The sequence below is a fragment of the Dermochelys coriacea genome, chromosome 9 (genome assembly GCF_009764565.3).
Source record: "Dermochelys coriacea isolate rDerCor1 chromosome 9, rDerCor1.pri.v4, whole genome shotgun sequence".
Taxonomy (NCBI): domain Eukaryota; kingdom Metazoa; phylum Chordata; order Testudines; family Dermochelyidae; genus Dermochelys; species Dermochelys coriacea.
The window spans coordinates 45,897,924-45,919,597 of NC_050076.1; the positions used below are offsets into that span (position 1 = coordinate 45,897,924).

The 21,674-nt window shown below is 41.1% G+C and overlaps 1 protein-coding gene across 1 annotated transcript in view; it reads left to right on the forward strand.

The window, feature by feature from the left end:
- AMER3 (APC membrane recruitment protein 3) overlaps nucleotides 1-21,404 on the forward strand; it is a 56,170-nt gene extending 34,766 nt beyond the window's left edge. The window contains 1 exon segment of the mRNA XM_038415056.2: nucleotides 15,315-21,404. The gene's annotated coding sequence lies outside the window, so the exon portion shown is untranslated.
- Nucleotides 21,405-21,674: the final 270 nt, after the last annotated feature.

The following is a 21,674-nucleotide window of genomic DNA, read 5'->3' on the forward strand; positions in this document are numbered from 1 at the left end:
TGCAGAAATGGAGGAATGTAAAGATTTTCTTCACACTGATCCTGTGGGGAGCATGGCTTGTCTGGATTAGAGAATTTGGGCTCAGAGTATTTACACTATGTACAGGGGCAAACACAGTAAAGGAAGCATGTGAAATAAAAGCATATTACACAGAAATCACTGAAAACTTGTATGCCAAAGAATACTTAGCAGATTCAAAGGCAGTTTCCACAACACCTACTGGACAAACAAGCCCCTTTTATTTTTGAATTTCAATGTAATATTTCAGAATGCAAACGTTACAATGAATCCTCAAGAAATTGTAATTTCTCCTGGTAACATTCATTACTTTTTGTAGGTGGTCAAGGCATCTTATTTATAGTGCCCTGAGTTTCTTTAGCGAAAGAAGTATGGTCTAATGGTAGAGTTGGTCAAAAATGCTAGAAAAACAACAAAAATTGTCAACATTTGAGGGTGACTAGGTTTTTGTTTTGTTTTTTTTTTGGTAAAAAACTGTCAAAAAAATCAAATTCCAGAAAATTTTGAGCAGCTGTAATTCAGAACTAGGAACTCCTGAGTCTGGCTCTCTCAAAATATTCCTCTATCACCTTTACCAAGTCATTTAGATCAAATTTTTTAGCCTTGGGTGACTAACTCCACATTTTAAATCTGTATCCAAAATGTTAACCTCAACTTATCTGCCTCAATATGCATATTCAGTGGATTGGGATATCAAATTATAAAACAAGGATATTGTCTCAAGTTGTAATCATGTTTGTCCAGAAGTCAAAGAATAATTAAAAAGCGCAATCTTATTGACCTAATTATATACAACACTGAGAGGATTAAGATCAGGTGATCAATAATGGCATAATGAGACTCCTGGAAAAATATAGGCATAGCACAGTCTTATGTATTAGTGTTGTATTAATTTAGACAGAATATGTGGGCCCAAAGTGTCAAATCTGTTAACATGACACTGAAATGGTCCAACATTAAAGAGTTTTAAACAAGGTTCAGGGTTTGGTATACAGGGACCTCAGTCTGCTTAGTTCCATGGCAAACACACCAGTAACAAATGTTTTAACCTTTTATTAAAGATAGGGAAAAAGGAAAAACAGTTAAAGCATTTCAAATTTAAAGAATTAAGTAATCATGCAGTGTTGTAGCCGTGTTAGACCCAGGATATTGGAGAGACAAGGTGGGTGAGGTAATCTCTTTTATTGGACCGACTTCTGTTGGTGAGAGAGACAAGCTTTCGAGCTTGCACAGGGCTCTTCTTCAGGACTTATTAAGTAAGACTTTCATTTAAAAATTGTATTCCCTTTAGCTACAGAGAATTTTTAGAAGGAAATTCCCCCAATATGACAGTGTCTTAGAGGGTATTAAAAATATTAATAACTGTCTGTTCAGGGAAAAGAGAATAAGTTAGTTGAAATGAGCAGAAGCTGTGGTTATTGCTATCTGATCCTGTTTCCTAGAAGACAAAACAAGACCTATGCACACAAAAAAAGGAAGGAAGAGAACAGCAAAGATAAAAAAAAATGCAGCTTCCAGCTCTGGTGTTGACTTTTATGTGCAACCTTGCTGCTGGAGAAAGACAGGCATAGTACATGATCTTATCAGCCACTCTGAGACCTGGCAAACTTGTACCAGCATTGGGCTGTTTAAGGTATTGCTTTTACCTGCCTCTTTCTGGTCACAGTCTTACAGCAGCATTGCAAAATATGTAGACTTGGCTGGCAAAGCCAGACTCTTGTCACATAGAAGGAAAGACAAGAGGGAGAAGAAAGTGAAGAAATAAAAGTGGGGAAGAAAAAGGACGCATGGTGGCGAGGGGCGACGGTCTCACATCCCTGGTGGTAGATGGGATATAGACAGAGCCAGTGGAGGTATTGATTTTATCTGGGTCCCTCTCTTTGGCCTAGTCTGGAGAACATCTCCCAGGATGAGGATGACAAAGACCCAGCAGTGTTACAGTGCATCCTAGGGTCCTAAGAGATGGCAGCCATGATGGTGAAGCGTGTTCTTTTCTGTTTTCCTGTCTTTCAGTCAGTCAATGTTCGCCAATTTCCTCCACAAAAAGTCTCTTTTTGAGGGTCTCAAAGGGAGTAGTGTGTGAAATAGCCCCTCCCCTCATTATTTTATTCACCAATTAGGTGTCATTTCTGACACCAATTTTGGTCCATTGATTTCTGGTCCCACACTTCTCTTTTTTTTTTTTTTTTTTTTTTTACCAGGCATGATTTTAACAAAATCCTTGAAATATATCTGTAGGCCTTTTTGTTTGGACTAATTCAGTCTTTTTCCCTTTTGCACCTATCCCCCCATCAACGTTTATTGGTATAGGTTATTGTGACACCTTTTTCGAAAAGTGGATAAAATTTATAGTTAGGCTCATAATTGGGCTAGGCCTACGAGGTCCCAATTATTACCCCATATTCATATTTTATTAGGGACTAAGCTATTACCTTCCCATAGCTGTCCCGTGGCCTATATGAAATGAGTTGTGGGCTCCGTCTTTTTCGTCATAGACAGGTATCTATGTCACAAAATTCAGTATCACAATTGGCACCCCTTTGGGAAGCCTCAAGCTGAATGGATATGGAGATGGAACCTGGGTAGTTCAGGGCTGAGTCACAGATGTAGGTAGGGTGGAAGCCTGCATTGTTGTTGCACATGCTGTACCTATTATGTGGATAAAGATGACTTAAGTCTATATGGCACTTAACAAGCAATACATTCAGTATAGGCCTGAATCCAGAATTTGTTAAAGTTAGGCCTGGCAAAACTCAAATTTTATTTTTTGCATAATTTTAACAGGAAAAATCAATGTATATTTTTAAGCATTTTTCATTTTTGTTCATTTACTTTTTCACAGTTGCAGACAGTTATGGGTTGGTTAGACAGTTATTAAATGACAGACGCTGAGATTCAAGGAGTTACAACTTTATACCCACTAAAACACAAGTTGTATTTTTCAACATGTGATGTTGACATAGTAAATGTCTATAAATCAAACTAATAAGGTCTTAAGGAGCTTTTGTCTTACTTCACCTATCTATAAAAATATTATTATTAATGAAAATATTGTTTTGTCAGTGCGTGTGTGTCGGGGTGGGGGAGGAGTGAAAAAATCAATGTTGACTGACATTTAGCAATACAAATCTAATCCTTCCAAGGCTAGTTAAAGTCAGTGGAAAGACTTCCATTGACAGACCTTCATCGCACCTGATGGAAAGCCCATTCAAGTCAATGGAAGTCTTTCTGCTGGCTTGAATGGGCTTTACATCAGGTGCTATAAAGTCTTCCATTGACTTTAAGAGGTTTTGAATCAGGCCCTAAAATGTTTAAAAAGACAAGGTTTTGAGAATCCTATAAAAGGAAAGGCCTATAACTGCAGTACTTTTAGCTTTTTTATTCAAAAGTAAAAACAGTGGAATGGAAAACATGTAAAAACATTCTTGAAGCCCCACGATTTGACCCTGGCTGTAACCAGTGCTTTTTGATCTACTCGTGTGGAACTCTCAGTTCAAGAAGGATTTTTTTTTTCCTTTTACTGAGTTGCTGCTAACCAAATAGAACTAGATAGCTGTCCAGGCATCCTCCCAGATACTTGCTGAAGTTGCACTGTGAAAAGTTCAAAGCCAGTGGGAAAAAAAAAGTTGTCTAATTCAAAGTCAACATCAGTCTCAGTACTGCAGGACAGAAGCTGGGCTCATTTCTATTTATGCACAGTGAAATGCAAAGATGCCTCACCCTATTCAGAGTCTAGGGCTGCTGTGAGACCCAACATCTTCAGCAAGGATGATTTTGGTTAATACTGCTCCAGGGCAGGACCTTTACTGAGGATGAATGACCAGCCAGAAAAGCCGATGGCTAGAGGCACTACTGAAGGCCATTTTCCCAAGGTGATCATTAATCCCTAGAAATGCCCTGCACAGACATTTTTATTGCTATCTAACTAAATACGAGAAGCAAAACATTCTAATTACTTTTTTCATGCTGTTTTTAAAATGGCATGGATACCTCTACCTGGAGTGTAGCACCCAGGAGGTCTGAGACTTAATAGCTGAGCAGTGTTAATGAATGAATACCCTGGAATTAGTCAGCCTGTCTATTTTAATTTTTTTATAATTTTTTATTTAGCTTATGATTGGTCACTAGCTATAATATATACATGGTTTCCTGCTCCCTCAAGTCTGCTACCTTGTTTTGTCCAGTTGTATTTCCTGATCTTCTGAATTATATGAAACTCCCTCTGTTACTTAAGTTAAATCTAAATGATTTTTGGAAAAGGCCCCCCAGATGGCTAAACATTCCAAGCCATAACATTTTAAGCCTAATTCATTTCCCACTCCAAGGTACTTTTCATTTGTTATTTTCATTCTTTTTAACCGAAGAAGTCATTTATGTGAATAATGAAAATAATCTTACCATGCAGCTTTTAATCTATTATTCAAACAGCAAAACAGAAAGTAAAAATTGCTATTGCTATCAATAATTCAACTCCCCACAGTTTTAGTGCTAATGCAGCCACTCAGCTGAACCCCAGACTAGTGCCTCATCCATTTTTAATTCCCAGGCTGTCTGCATCATGTGAGGTCAAGCATGTGAAATGTGGTTAAAAATACGGTTGTGAAGTGTGGGAAGGTCAACTAAAGTCTATTTACCTATTTGACAACATCCAGCTAATACAAATTAGAACCTGAATATACGTTAATGAGATTGAAAAAAGAAAATTCCATTGCAGGATAGCAGGTGCCTATCTGACTTAGCAAAGAGCACAACTAATAAGAGCTTGAAGAAGCCTAAAAAAACAAAACAAAAAAACACCAATGCAGTACGGAGAGTCTGAGATATTAAAGACAAATCAGGAGCTCTCTACATTCCCACTGCACTTCTACAAATTTTATTAGATGGCAGAGGTGGCCACATGTTCTAATCTCTTCCTAGTTGTTCTCTTCAGTTTTACTTCTGGAGGAGAGTTCTTCAAGAGCTACTCAGACTTCATGAGAACCTTTTAAAAACACCCATGGTTTCTCTAGGCTACATTTTCTTTATTTTTCTGAGTAGGATGTTGGCAAGGAAAACAGAGGTTTGCTACCGAAGAGTTTTCATCAGCTCCCACTGCTAATTTCCCTTTTGAAGTCAATCATTCTCTGTGACACCACAGTTAATTGCTGTGGAAGTCATCATTATGTCATAAACATGGTTAAGGAACGCTGAGGTAATCATCCCCTATGACCTTGACAACTAAGGAAGGGCAGGAACCCCAAAAATGCCATATCAATCTCTTCCTAGGGGTGCCAAACGGGTCTTTCCATCCTTCCTAGGTAGTGGCAGAGCTGGCATAGCTGATCTATTCATCCCGCTTCCCCATATGGGGTGAGCACTGGAGAATAAGTCACTTCATCACTGTCTGCATTGGTAATATGACCAGGGATCTGCTGGCTATTGAGGCAAGCACTGGAAGGATGAGGACCCTCTTTTCCCTCCCATGCCCTGGAGAAATAGAAAAGCACCTCCTCCCCTTATTCTTCCTTTAGGTTGTTTAATTGGAACTGATAGTCCCAATCAATGAGAGATTATACATTTGCTTACTGGCCAACATGTTGGCTGCAAAGGTTTGGAATTTGAAATTGTGCTAATTTATTTTGTCCTCTTTGAAAATTTCACATGCTCCAATACTCTGAAAGAAGGGTGGAGGATTTGCCTTATTTCTTCATGGCTAAAAGATGCAGCTTGTGAAATTATATGGACTACCTTGCAGTCTCTCTTCAGCTTTATTTCTTGCTGCCTGACCTTTGTCAATGAAACAGACTGAAATTCATTTGACCCTGGGAGTGAAAGTGTTCATTTTAAGTTAACTGTTCCAGAAGGAAAAGGGGCTGGACAAAGATTTCTGCATGTGTCAGAAATCTGCTTCATGTAGATCTTTATTCCTATTGCCTGTTCCTCTGATGCTTACAAAAAGCTATGCATACATAAATTTGTCTATATAGAGGCTTTGTAAGTGTACTGAATAGGCAAAAATGTATATGGCCTTGTACAGTACAATATCCAGACTAACAAACAAGAGGGCCTACAGTGGATTTGGTTTTTCAAAATGCTGTAGTAGAGGTTATCCTAGTCACATCTATCCCATTTGACTATCTCACATATTATGTATTATTTATATTACTGAACCACCTTAGGAGTCCCAGTCATGGATAGGACCCCATTGTGACAGGTGCCATACAAACAAAGAACAGAAAGATAGTCCCTTCGCCACCAGAGCTTATTATCTCAATACAAGAAAAAGACCACAGATGGATACAGAAACATAGATGGAGGAGTACAAGGAAGCAGAGAGGCATTATTGGTCAGCATGCTAGGCAGAGGTCTTAGCCATAGGTGCCTAGTTTCTAATCTGCTGGGGTGGAGGGTGCGCCTCCTGGCTCCGCCCAGGCCCTGTCCCACTCCACCCCCCCCCAAGGTCCCACCCCGCTCCACCTCTTCCCCGCTCCCACCCCTTCCCCCGAGCACGCTGTGCCCTCGCTCCTCTCCCCTTTCCCCAGGGGGGTGCGCCTCCTGACATGGTGAAACAGCTGATCCACAGCAGGCGGTAGGTACTGGGAGGGAGGGGGAGGCTCTGATTGGCGGGGCCCACTGTCAGGCAGGAGGCGCTGGGGGGAGGAGGAGATTCTGGTAGGGGGGCTGCCGATGGGTGCTCAGCACCCACCATTTTTTTCCCCCTGTGGGTGCTCCAGCCCTGGAGCACCCACAGAGTCAGCACCTATAGTCTTAGCGCATCAGGGGCCTAACTGTTGTCCAGTTTTTTGTAGGCCTTACAGAAAAGGAGTGTTTTAAGGAGGGATTTGAAGGAGAACAATGAGTTAGTTTTGCAGAGATTTATGAGGGGCTCCTCCCAAGAAGGAGGGGCAGCATGAGAGAAGGCACAAAAGTTTAACAAGTGACAATTTAACAAGTGGGCAATGGAGGCTGACATTAGCCAACTGGACTCACCATTTTTATAGTGAATGAGAGATGGTAGGTACAGTGGGGATAGGCCATGAAGGGCCTTGAAAAGTGAAGACAAATAAGCAACTTATGTCTGACGTGATAGAGAAGGGGTTGTCAATGGAGGAATGGCAAGCCAGAGGTGGTATAGTCAAAGCAACAGACTATGCAAACTTTATTTGCAGCAGCATTCTGAATGGTTACAAGCGAGGCAATTCTGAATCTGTCAAGGCCACAAAGAAAAAGTCTGGTTGTGAGGACCTAGAGGAAGACTCGAGTCAAAGATGATGTCCAGGTTATGGGCCTCAGTAATGGCAGAATGGTGACATTGTCCACAGTGATTGAGAAAGTGGGGAGAGCTTGGTTATGAAGCTTATCCTCAGATAAACTTATATCAGCTTGACACATAACACTGATTGCCTGTCATGTTTGCTGACCCTAATTTTCACAAGTTAACCAAACATGCCTTCGAACTCTAAGGTGAGGATGGTAGAAGGTTCAATATTATCCAAGCTGGCATGACATTGTAAACATAGCAAAGTTGTATTTAACACTGAATACATTACTGGCTCTAGGCTTCATTTTTTTTTTTTAAATTGGAGAATCTGGGTTACCACTTTAAATATAATACTGTTCACATCAAAATAGCAAAAAACCCCAGCAGTGACATCACTCACATCAATATTAAGTACAAATATTACCTGTAAGATTTAAAATAGATATGGGAAGAGATTATTTACCATCATTTTATTGCAGGTTTTACTGTTAGTCACATTCACTCAGTTGTAGTGACAAAGACTTTGAACATATGAGTTAGTCCCATCTTACAAACACAGGCTTGTGCAAGCAGCTCTGTCACGCAGACAGATAAGAAAAAAAAAACCAATCAGGTTCGGGAAGACAGGGTGGAGAGATTGAAAACTGATTTCTAGACTGTCAGTGACCTTGAGACTGAGATTCACTGCTAATGCAGACTGATGGACAGCACAACCGGCAAACCTCACAGCAAATTGACAAAGTATGTTTAGATCCACAGAGCAGAAAGCACAGTCTCTGAGATCGTGATGCAGTGCACATGAAATCATTTACAATGCAAGATATTTTGATTTATAGGACCCCCCATTCCAAAGACCTCTAAGGCACCTAACAAGGTACACAGGCTCCAAAACTATATTTTTTTCTTTGGGTACTATTTTATGGCTATTGCCCTCCAAGCCGCTGTGATCTAATGTATTAATTAATTACGATTACATTAGGACTTTCAGGGAGTCTTCCTTCAGTACCAAACAAACCGTCAAACTATACCGATAACTACCAGCTCCATTTCTCCTGCTGCAGTCCCATTGGTTGATCACTGGCTGGTACTATTGCTCTGACTGCTCATGTAGCATTAACTGCAACCAGGTAATATGTTGGCTTGTATTATGCAGGTCAAAATAGATGACCATATCTGTTCCTTCGGGCCTTAAACTCTATGGTTCTATGATTATAGAACCTGGGGGGGGGAGAAGCATTTAAACCCTGCCCCTCCTTCCAGCCTTAGACCCCGCTCTCTCCTAGATTAACATCAGATATGCCTGGATGTTTTATAAACCTCTTTTTCCATAGCCTAGACAAGGCCAAAAGATTCCCAGACATTCAGGACTTTTCAGCAACAACAGTCTGAGTTTTGAGTTTCTAACTATACAAATAAACCACCAGGCAAGATTTACATTTCACACAACAGTGCTTGTAACCCTTGTGGTCCCTCCCATCACTGTCTCATATCGGGGTTAGATAAGCGGCATAGTCTAGTGGTTAGAACCAGGGACAGGAATACAGAACTTCTGAGTCCTAGTCCCACCTCTGCCACTGATTTATGATATTTTGGACAAGTCTCTTCACCTCTCTGAGCCTTAGTTTACCCAACTGTAAAACTGATGGGCAATGTGGCTTAAGTGGAAATTTTCATAAAACACAGATCCTACAATGGAAAGCTTTATAGAACTGCAGAGTATTAAACAGTGTCACAGTCTGACACAAGCACCTTCATGAGTATTCAACACATCCTGAGAGCCCAGCAGAATAAATCCAAGAGAAAAAATAATTCAAATACCTTCAGCTTTTAAATTCAATTTTTCCAACCAAAACCACTTAGTTTTGTTCTGGCAACACTAACAAGTTACTGACTCTGGGAGTTTCAGGTGCCACACCTCTATAGTTAGTAGAAAGCATTTTCAATAGCTGGGATACGGCTAAGAAATTGTCTGCACTTGCCAGAAATAATCTGAGAGTTGATCTTGGGTAAAAAAGAAAAGGAGTACTCATGGCACCTTAGAGACTAACAAATTTATTTGAGCATAAGCTTTCGTGAGCTACAGCTCACTTCATCGGATGCATTCGGTGGAAAATACAGTAGGGAGATTTATATACACACACAGAGAACATGAAACAATGGATTTTATCATACACACTGTAAGGAGAGGTTTCACAGTAGCAGCCGTGTTAGTCTGTATTCGCAAAAAGAAAAGCAGTACTTGTGGCACCTTAGAGACTAACAAATTTATTAGAGCATAAGCTTTCGTGAGCTACAGCTCACTTCATCGGATGCCTCTGTTTTTTCCACCAAATGCATCCGATGAAGTGAGCTGTAGCTCACGAAAGCTTATGCTCTAATAAATTTGTTAGTCGCTAAGGTGCCACAAGTACTGCTTTTCTTTTTACTGTAAGGAGAGTGATCACTTAAGATGAGCTATTACCAGCAGGAAGGAGGGGGGGAAAAGGAGGAAAACCTTTTGTGGTGATAATCAAGCTTGGCCATTTCCAGCAGTTAACAAGAACGTCTGAGGAACAGTGGGGGGTCGGGTGGGGGTAGAAATAACAGGGGAAATAGTTTTACTTTGTGTAATGACTCATCCACTCCCAGTCTCTATTCAAGCCTAAATTAATTGTATCCAGTTTGCAAATTAATTCCAATTCAGCAGTCTCTTGTTGGAGTCTGTTTTTGAAGTTTTTTTATGGAAGGATAGCCACTCTCAGGTGTGTAATCATGTGACTGGAGAGATTGAAATGTTCTCCAACTGGTTTTTTAATGTTATAATTCTTGACGTCTGATTTGTGTCCATTTATTCTTTTACGTAGAGACTGTCCAGTTTGACCAATGTACATGGCAGAGGGGCATTGCTGGCACAGAGTTTTCCTCCTCCCCCCCCCTTCCTGCTGGTAATAGCTCATCTTAAGTGATCACTCTCCTTACAGTGTGTATGATAAAATCAATTGTTTCATGTTCTCTGTGTGTGTGTGTATATAAATCTCCCCACTGTATTTTCCACCGAATGCATCCGATAAAGTGAGCTGTAGCTCACGAAAGCTTATGCTCAAATAAATTTGTTAGTCTCTAAGGTGCTACAAGTACTCCTTTTCTTTTTTGCGAATACAGACTAACACGGCTGCTACTCTGAAACTTGATCTTGGGCGTTCACTTGATTAATTCATTAATTCAGTGTGCTCAGCTCCAGCAAACTTGGCATACAAAGGCAACCCACAGGAATACATCTGTCGGAAATGTGAGTGTTGCAGCAAGGACCAATTGTCCAAGTAAGGCTCTACAACTCAAAAGACATATTGCAAATATATATCCAGTAGTTTGCAAAATGAAACGTGAATAAAAACAGATGGAGCATGAACCACTTTCAGCCACTAGATGGCAGAGTTTCACAAGCAGGGTTTGCACTTTTGGCTTTGATGTGTGAATTATGCATAGCACCACAATGAATACTTAACAGTTCCAGCAGTTAATGGACTAAATTTTGAGGTCCTGGATAGTGCAGATAGTTTATTTGTTATCTTGTAATCCCAGGAAAACAGTGTTCAAAACAACTAAACTGCAAAAGCTTCAGAATGTCACAAAGTCACTGCCTTTGCTGGATGAGTGTTGTTGCAACGCGTGTGCATCTGCAGAGATTGGCCCTGGGTTAGCACCCCTCCCCCGTTAAGGATGGACACAGGGCTCTGACAGCAGTTCTGAGAAGTCAGGAATACATCTGTTCCTCACCTCTTTCAATCTGTGTAATGAGCAGCAGCACAAGCAGTAAGGCCATTTGTGGGCTCTCCTAAAAAACCCTAGGTTTCAGAGTAGCAGCCGTGTTAGTCTGTATTCGCAAAAAGAAAAGGAGTACTTGTGGCACCTTAGAGACTAACAAATTTATTAGAGCATAAGCTTTCGTGAGCTACAGCTCACTTCATCGGATGCATTTGGTGGAAAAAACAGAGGAGAGATTTATATACACACACACAGAGAACATGAAACAATGGGTTTATCATACACACTGTAAGGAGAGTGATCACTTAAGATAAGCCATCACCAACAGCGGGGGGGGGGAAGGAGGAAAACCTTTCATGGTGACAAGCAGGTAGGCTAATTCCAGCAGTTAACAAGAATATCAGAGGGACAGTGGGGGGTGGGGTGGGAGGGAGAAATACCATGGGGAAATAGTTTTACTTTGTGTAATGACTCATCCATTCCCAGTCTCTATTCAAGCCTAAGTTAATTGTATCCAGTTTGCAAATTAATTCCAATTCAGCAGTCTCTCGTTGGAGTCTGTTTTTGAAGCTTTTTTGTTGAAGTATAGCCACTCTTAGGTCTGTGATCGAGTGACCAGAGAGATTGAAGTGTTCTCCAACTGGTTTTTGAATGTTATAATTCTTGACGTCTGATTTGTGTCCATTCATTCGTTTACGTAGAGACTGTCCAGTTTGGCCAATGTACATGGCAGAGGGGCATTGCTGGCACATGATGGCATATATCACATTGGTAGATGCGCAGGTGAACGAGCCTCTGATAGTGTGGCTGATGTGATTAGGCCCTATGATGGTATCCCCTGAATAGATATGTGGACAGAGTTGGCAACAGGCTTTGTTGCAAGGATAGGTTCCTGGGTTAGTGGTTCTGTTGTGTGGTGTGTGGTTGCTGGTGAGTATTTGCTTCAGATTGGGGGGCTGTCTGTAAGCAAGGACTGGTCTGTCTCCCAAGATCTGAGAGAGCGATGGCTCGTCCTTCAGGATAGGTTGTAGATCCTTGATGATGCGTTGGAGGGGTTTTAGTTGGGGGCTGAAGGTGATGGCTAGTGGCGTTCTGTTGTTTTCTTTGTTGCGCCTGTCCTGTAGTAGGTGACTTCTGGGTACTCTTCTGGCTCTGTCAATCTGTTTCTTCACTTCAGCAGGTGGGTACTGTAGTTGTAGGAATGCATGATAGAGATCTTGTAGGTGTTTGTCTCTGTCTGAGGGGTTGGAGCAAATGCGGTTATATCGTAGCGCTTGGCTGTAGACAATGGATCGAGTGGTATGATCTGGATGAAAGCTAGAGGCATGTAGGTAGGAATAGCGGTCAGTAGGTTTCCGATATAGGGTGGTGTTTATGTGACCATCGCTTATTAGCACCGTAGTGTCCAGGAAGTGGATCTCTTGTGTGGACTGGTCCAGGCTGAGGTTGATGGTGGGATGGAAATTGTTGAAATCATGGTGGAATTCCTCAAGAGCTTCTTTTCCATGGGTCCAGATGATGAAGATGTCATCAATGTAGCGCAAGTAGAGTAGGGGCATTAGGGGACGAGAGCTGAGGAAGCGTTGTTCTAAGTCAGCCATAAAAATGTTGGCATACTGTGGGGCCATGCGGGTACCCATCGCAGTGCCGCTGATTTGAAGGTATACATTGTCACCAAATGTGAAATAGTTATGGGTCAGGACAAAGTCACAAAGTTCTGCCACCAGGTTAGCCGTGACAGTATCGGGGATACTGTTCCTGACGGCTTGTAGTCCATCTTTGTGTGGAATGTTGGTGTAGAGGGCTTCTACATCCATAGTGGCTAGGATGGTGTTTTTAGGAAGATCACCAATGGACTGTAGTTTCCTCAGGAAATCGGTGGTGTCTCGAAGATAGCTGGGAGTGCTGGTAACGAAGGGCCTGAGGAGGGAGTCTACATAGCCAGACAATCCTGCTGTCAGGGTGCCAATGCCTGAGATGATGGGGCGTCCAGGATTTCCAGGTTTATGGATCTTGGGTAGCAGATAGAATACCCCAGGTCGTGGCTCCAGGGGTGTGTCTGTGCGGATTTGTTCTTGTGCTTTTTCAGGGAGTTTCTTGAGCAAATGCTGTAGTTAGCAATGCACAGGTGGATCATCGGCATAGGGAATCGCATGTATCAAAGTGCACTGGGAAGCTAAGAATAACCCTTTGCCCCACTGAGAGGCGGCACAACAGTGTCTCCCAAATGTATGAATTTGAAGTGCTAGTAAAAGTCAAGAAAAAGAGCACATATATATTTTGGTTAGAAGTCCACACTGAGAAACTCACCACACAGAGCTCAGAGAAGTGGAACTCTGTGGACATATCCCTTCAAAAGAATCCCCCCTCCCCCGATCTATCTTCTCCTGCCCAACGTACCTGACAGTTACCTTCTGGCTCCCTCCAGTGGAATAATTCCACTCTTCCTTCCGTACCTTTCCCTGCTACAGGGAAAGATTAACATTGACAAGAGGAAAAGAAAGCTGTAAGTTTTCCTCTATACTTTGAGATATGTTTAAAGGGCCAAATCTCCAAATAAGCCAGGGACCTGGGAGCCACACAGGGTGTGTACATGCACATTCTGGCCAATTTTAATGATATCTGAGTCATCATGGCCTCAAAAACAGATCTACGTACACAGAAAATGGAGAATAATGTCTCCTGCGACCCTAAAGACATCTGCTAATATCCAGGCTTCTCTAGATCACTGGGAAAAGCAACAATATCAGTTTTTTTTAAATAAGGAAAAAAATATATCCTCCTCTTTAGCTGGATCTGGACAATGATGGGTCTCAAGGATTGGCTTCCCTTTTTCCCGTCTAGGTTCTGTTCCCTTTTCTGGTCTATTCAATATCTCTCTCACTGTTGTGGTGTGCATTCAGCCATGGGGCTTGTAGCAACCATGGCCCAGGCACTACACAAGTCCTGAGATTTTATAGGTACTCCCAAAAGCTTGAATTCATCCAAAAGCCTGAGACAGGCAGCCATATTCCAGAACGAGATCTCAATTTATTATCCCCTCCCCTACCAGTGACACTACACTACACCCCATATAGTGGTAATCCTATCTTCGCATTTAATAAGCGCCATCACATCCTATGGAAATAGGGAGTCTTTTTGTACTTAGAATTTTTCCTGCTCAATTGTGGCTCCCAAGCTGAAGTAACGGGTCTTTTCCCTTTTCATTAAGTTTTGTTCCAATTCTAGGGCTAAGGGAATGAAGTGAAAAAAATAATGGAAACCCAGCAACAGAGTAAACACAAAACCAGGCAAATATGCTGTAAAAACATACAGTGACAGAGGAATTTCATAAAGGCTTTGGCTTGGATAAACATTCACAAGTTTGGATACTTTGCTGAATCAACAGACGCCTCCCCCCAGACCCAGCCATCCTCCATCTCTTCACAGATCCCCTGCCTGATGGCCGACGAGATAAAATAGTGGGTCTGTGAGAGAATGTACAATGGCCAGCAACGCCACTCTGGTATGGCTGAAGGATGGCTAAAAGACCGCACCTGTCCCCATCAGTATTTTGTCCCCCACTCATCTGTCTGCATCCCCAACCAAACCTGTCCACCTAAGCAAAGAGTGCTATAGGAGAGGTGGTGGGGGGTTGACTCCATCTCCTACCCCACCATCTCACTACAGCATTAAGTGGTGTTGTGCATACTGTAGAGCGGGAAATGATGCTTGTATGTTTTAAGTGGGAACAGAGCATCCTGGCCACCCTCTGCTTTAGTTCTACACAAAGTCACCTGCTTCCCACCTAACTCAATATATAGTCTACTGCGATGGAACACACACTGCTGACTTCCCACTGGTCACTGCATGTACGTGCCTCATGGCACTTGGTAATGAGGAAAGAAGTTCCTGAATAATTCTGAGGAGCAGCTGGGTCTCTGGAGGCAGCCTACATAGCCTGGGGAGATTTGGGGGACTAATACCAATACATCAGTTCCCAAGGATTCAAGAGTCAGAAACACCATATGCCCCAACCCAAACAACTGCCCACCAACAGAAGGGGCTGGATTTCAGTGCTTCAGAGCTGAACATCAGCTGCACTGTTAAAAAAAAAAAAATCGCAACGAACAGGAGATTTTTCTGACCACATTGTTATTTGCAGCCAATTTCTATTCTTATTTTTCTATTTGCGCTACTGCATTTATTCTTTCAACTTGTATAATAAAATAAGAATGCCTATAAAAATGCACACTAAACACAGCTTATTTTTGTTCTGTATTTAGAAGCAATATAAAATTAACACTCAGTATGTTTTCTGCTTATATTTCAGGTGCAACACTGAAGAAACCAGTTGTAAATAATGATGGCTTCCCACCTGCGTGTTTAAATGAAGCAAGTCACAATGAGGGCAAACTGGTGTCATAAGCAACAAGGATTTATCACCAAGGGACCCAGTGGAGACCCTACAGGGGAAAAATCATCCTACTCTATCATCTTAACAACAAATATTGTTGGAGCTTATGACACACACTCTTGAATCCAGGTTTGCAAATGGGCAATAAACATGCTCCATTTTTCAATTACAATGAGATTATGGTGAAAGTTGTTCTATAACATGAATGTGTAATTAAATCAATATATTTTCTGTCATATTGCACCATATGATGAAGTCTTTCAGGCAACAAAAAAATGCCAATATGTTTTTTTTTAAATGCAAATATGTGCCGAATAAGCATTAACTTGGTTTAGATAATTTAGAGGATTTTCAGTCTTTTGGATAATGTAAATATTGTGAATTTCTACTGAACTTCACAGAAGTGCTTAATAGATTTTATTGTAATAGTTTAATCATCTTAAACTTGATCATGCAGATTACATTTGTATGCTGAGATTTACCACTTGGTTTAAAACATTTTGTAAATATGGAGATAAAAATAACAGGAAGTATAAAATGGTCTGCCCTATATTCTCCAAAGAAGTTTGTTTACTATGTACCCTAGTTATAAAGGGTTGTGTCTGAGAAGGACTATTAAAAAGTTGTTACTTCTGTTTTAAGGTAAGAAAAATCACCCTGTTTAAGTATAAAACAGTGGTTTTATTTAATCCCAGAAAGTCTTATTTTTCTAATTTAGAACCCAGTTAGATATACCACTAATCTCACTTTCATTTTCTATGAAGAAGCCTCTCAAGGTGGTTTAACTCAAGAGCCATTATTTTCAAGATAGTTCTAATTTATGCTTAATTGCAAGAGGTCACATACTGGAAGGGCACAGGATTATACTGGATTAAAACTGGATACATAAAAATTCTATGGCCTGTAGATTGGACTGTGATCTAATGATCTCTTCTGGCCTTACAATCTATGAAAAGAACATTAGATCATCTAGTCGAGTATCCTGACTCAAATAGGGTTTGACATCTGATGCTTTGTGGAAGGGAAAAAAAAATCCATAATGCATGCAGACAATTATATGGGGTGGAGAATGAGGTGAGGGAAGAGGATTCTTTCCTGACTTCCACAAGCAGTCATTTTACACCTTGAAGCATGAGATGTGGTTACCCTTTGCTTGCACATTTACAGCTGTTAGTCAAGTACTGTAGATAGCTTTTTAAAGAGTGGATAATGTAGTGACTATTATCTAAATTTTGCTGAATCTGAATTAGTACAAAAACAAAAATGCACTGAGATCAGGGACCTGTGAAATGAAATTCAGTGTTCCAGAGATAGCATATGGTTTAAAAAATGTCTCTCATGGATAGTTATGAAGTAAAACCCTAGGATCAGCCAGGTTTCCAGTACTGGTCATCTTCAGGATGAAAGCATTTGCCACAAAGAACCTGTTCTCTACAGTATAGAGGACCATTTGTGACCCCCCTTGTTGCCAAGATATAGGGAAGGGCGGGCTGCTAAGAATTTACCATTTAGAATGTAAAAAGTCTAAAATCACAAAAAATTCATCACATAGGCATCCCTTCAGCAATGCTAAGGTGACACACTATTTGTGGGCTAATCAAATAATAATAAACATATGGCTCAAGAGAAGAGGCTGTGTAAGAACCTGTTTTTCTTCACAAAACTGATCTCTTTTCTTTTAGAATTATTCAACTGGCCTCTTATCTTCACAGTTGACTTCCAAACTGTTCTGCAACATTGACGGCCAATGAAAGAATTTCTCCACAAAGTGACACATGCTGGACCCTCCCCTTTTCCCATGGATTCTAGGCTTAGGTAACAAGGCCGGGGGGGGGGGTGCAAGCAGAAGAGAGGAACAAAGCAAGGCGATAGAAGTAGAAAAGAGCCAATACTGCAACTAGAATTAATAGAAATACAGAATACTACCAGCTTGCTCTTATGCAGCGCATTCATCCATACCTCTCCTAGTGCTTTACAAAGGAGGTCAGTATCCTTATCCCCATTTTACAGCTGGGTAAAATGAGGCACAGGGAGATGATGTGACTAGACCAGTTCTCAGGGTGCCCAGGATTCCAAGTCTCCTTGTTACCCCCTGACTCCAAAGTTAGGGAAACTTGTTTGTACTTAGCGGGGTGTTAGCTCCTGAACACCACCAGTCTGTTAATCACTCAAGCACTTGCCTCTGGGCTATGTCAACCCTTACTTTGCCTTGCAAGTTAACAATAGGTGCACCCCAATCCCCAAGTCCTCTTTGAAGCATTCCCATGAGATATCCAGCCCCTGAATAGCCCCTGGCTACTCACAGACATTCCAGATCCATTGTTCCCAAAGGAACAGAAGACACCAGCTTGTGAGATTCAGCTCATGTTCAATACTTAGATTAATATCAGATATATATTTATAGTGAAAATATTATTAAGTTTATTATCAAAGATTCAAGTAACAGTGAAACAAATAGTTACATATAAAAAAACCCCAACCAAACAAAAACAGCTTTCTAGAGACTAAGCTTAACCTCCTGTTTAAAAAAAGGATTATCTCACCCAAAGTCTTCTGCAGTATTTTCAACCAAGGCTGGCTGAGAGCCTATTTTTATGAATGAAAGCATGCTGTCCATTTACTTCTTAAGCGCAGGATACCAGGGTGTCTTCTCTGCTTCTCAGCAATACCCTCAAAGTTCACGGTCTTTACTCTTAGTCAGAATAACCCCCACATGGCTTGTTTTTTCCTGCGTGCATCTTCCTTGTTGATTTCACATCTCTTTGTTAACATTTGATTTCATGTATAAAGAGGCATCCATTGCATTAGCTTAGAATGCATAATTTACATCCTGACACAGATACACATTTCTTACCTCCTGTCTAGAGCAAAACCTCCTGTCTACAGCAAAACCATTTTTTCCACCTTTGCTGGTGACTAATACCTTGATACAGACTTTAAAAAAACATATTTTCAGTATATATACACACAACTCCTGACAGAATATCTGTACATATATTTCACAACAATATTAATGACCATAGTGACACTGACTTTCATTTGAGCCCTCACATGGCATTCTATGGTGAACTAGAAAGCAGACACCTGCCCCATGAGGTGCCTGTAACCCTTCTGCTTTCCCTTGCTGGTTGGCATTTAGTGGTTCTTGGGTCACACTCAAGCAGTACTTGTTTCTTTAACTGGTATCTGCTCTTTTCTTACCTTGGTTTTCTCCCTCCCCTATCCCACCCACTGGCTCTGCGTGGGCCTCCTTGTCCCACTAGCTGCCTGGACTAACAGTATTTGGTAGGCTTTTTCCCTGCCGCCACACCTGTACTTTGCCCAAATGGTCTCCCTCACAACAAAGATTCCCCTCACCTTCCCCATGCCCCATGGCTAGACCACACAGATTTAGGAGTCTACTACAATCTTCTAGCTTGGGCAATATAAGGGTACACTTTTAGACCCAGAGAGTCTGGGTTTGATTCCTGCTGTCAGTAGCCCAACCAGGAGTGCTGAATTACACATGATGGTGAAAATGCAAGCCACCAGTCTATGCTAATTGTCTCAGAGTTGCTAGCCTCAATGGTTGCACAAATGCTGAGAGACATGCAGAAATTTTCAGCAAGGACAAGTATGTAATAGTGACACCTCATGGCTCATCTGGGGAATTAGCTCACTACTTTCCATGCCCCATCCTACAGTTAGTCAGCCCTCCTGTTGCCTGTGTCACTCACTCTGCCTCTTCTGTGGCTCAGCCTTCCAGCTAAGTCACAATCATCTTCCCCTTCTGGGGTCTCACCAGGGTCTGTCTTCAGACAGTTTCCAAACCCACTGCAACACTCACATAGTGGATAAGGGAACCCAGGTCCCACCTGTTTCTGCGCAGGTGATCATCATCCGTAATTAAGCCTCATCACATCCTAGCTCTCCTTCAGGTGCAGTCTATGGCTAATTGTCCTCTCTTGCCATTAACCCTGCCAGGGCTCTCATGGGGTGAATGCCCCATCAAAAATAATTAAATCCATTTTTTTCTTTGAACGTTAAAAAAATATTCAACCTTCTCATGGCCCACCTTGAATCAGGTGGCAAACAAACATAGCTGCCACACGCTGGTTCAGCAGCAAGTATCTAGGATCACCTGGTTACATTGTGTATGCTTCATTTTCCTTGCAAGTGAAGCTTCAGATGTGCTGGCAAATTGAACCCATATAATGTGAATGTTCATTTTAAATTGCAGTATGCTTTGAAGGAACAGGTTCCCACTTAAGTCTTTCAGTCTGTAATACATTAGTATTTCTGTTTAGTCTACACATTTTGATGGTCTACTAAGTTTTAAATGACTCAAACCTAAGATGAAGAAAGGAAGCCTAATAATATAAACCCTATACACTCTTTTGTGGCTCATTGAAACCAACTACTGTATATTGTTCCTTGTCTTATATTCTTTGCACACCCAAAGTGTGCAAGGAGTGGCGTACTGGGTCCATGGTAAGCACATGCCTATAAGACATGAATAATTCCTTAAGATTTAAAGGCAACCTGCAAAGATTAAAATAATAATACCTAGCTCTAAAATAATGCTTCTCATCAATAGATTTCAAAGTTCTTCACAGTCGTTATCCTCTGTGAGATAAGTAAAGTTATGTCCACATTACAGGTGGGGAATAGAGAGACTAAGTGACTTACCCCCCCAATCTTACACAGAACATCTCTGGCAGAGCAGGAAATCAAACCTCGGGTTTCTCAAGTCCTGGGCTAGTGGCTTAACCACTGCATCATCCTTTCTAAAAGTAACGGGGTTCTACTATATTCCTTTTTTCGTTCACTACAATGTAGCCAGAAGCCATGAAAGGAATTTTGTGTTTTGTTTTTTAATTTTTTTCTTCTAGAAATAGCAAGCCTTCTCATTCCTGCTTTTGTTGCAGAATTCACTGTGAGTTCTGAGCACTCAGCTATTGAAATTTTAACAGAGATCTTTTCTCCTAAGGTCATAGGGCACCTGAGTTAAATAGTAGTTAAACACTGTAGCCTGAATAAAAAATCACCCCTCCCATCAAAATGATCAGGTTTCATTGCCTTAAAATCACCGACACTACTAGCTTTCTAGACAATTCCCAGAAAAACAGGGCACACAAGATGCAAATTTCTAATGTGAGGCATGCTGAAAAAAAGGTTGTTTTTAAAAGGCCCACACCTTTCAGAGCTTCTTGATGCATCATAAATAAGCCAGAAAGGGTCACTAGGGCACCACTACTTCTTTCCTCTAAAGATCATCTTTAAGGAATAGGTGTCTTCACATTAAATTCTCAGTGGAGTTTTGAGGCTTGGCAAAAAACTGGAACACTGTGCCAAATTCAACTCACTTGTGTGAATGGGCACAACCCAATTGGTTTCGACTGCTCATACCAATGATGAAAATTTAAGGTGTTAAAAATAAGATAAAAAATAAAGTAAATAAAACGTAGATTATGTTTTAAGGGCCCACCCTTAGAATTTTTTATATCAAGTAAAAACATTTTAAATCTGAAAGTGACATCAAAATATTTTGTGTTCTAACAGGATATAATATTCTTAACATAGTAGACCATGAGTGCTGTGCTGGACTGGAGAGGGCTTCTGTTACACAAAAGTGGTAGGGAGCAGGGGCTCTTGGGAGGGCAAATCCCTACATTAATAAAATGAATGGTCCTACACCAAGCAAGGCCCAGCAACCTGAACACAGATTTACCATGCTTAATTCCTCTTCAAGCCAAACAACGTAAAATGTGAAAAAACTACATGATATTAGCAGTGTTGTTGTGGCCATGTTGGTCCCAGTGTGTTAGAAAGGTGGGTAAGATAAAGGGATGAACTTTCAAAGTACACAGAGCTTCTGGTCTGAAGGAAAGCTCTATGTAGTTTGAAAGCTTGTCTCTCACCAACAGAAGTTGGTCCAATAAAAGAACATAAGATATAAGAATGGCCATACTGGGTCAGACCTAAGGTCCATCTAGCCCAGTATCCTGTCTTCTGACAGTGGCCAATGCCAGGTAATCATCAAGTGATCTACCCCCTGTTGCCCATTTCCAGATTCTGGCAAACAGAGGTTAGGGATACCATCCCTGCCCATACTGGCTAATAGCCATTGATGGATCGATCCTTTATGAATTTATCTAGTTCTTTTTTGAACCCTGTTATAGTCTTGGCCTTCACAACATCCTCTGGCAAAGAGTTCCACAGGTTAACTGTGCATTTTGTGAAGAAATACTTCCTTTTGTTTGTTTTAAACCTGCTGCCTATTAATTTCATTTGGTG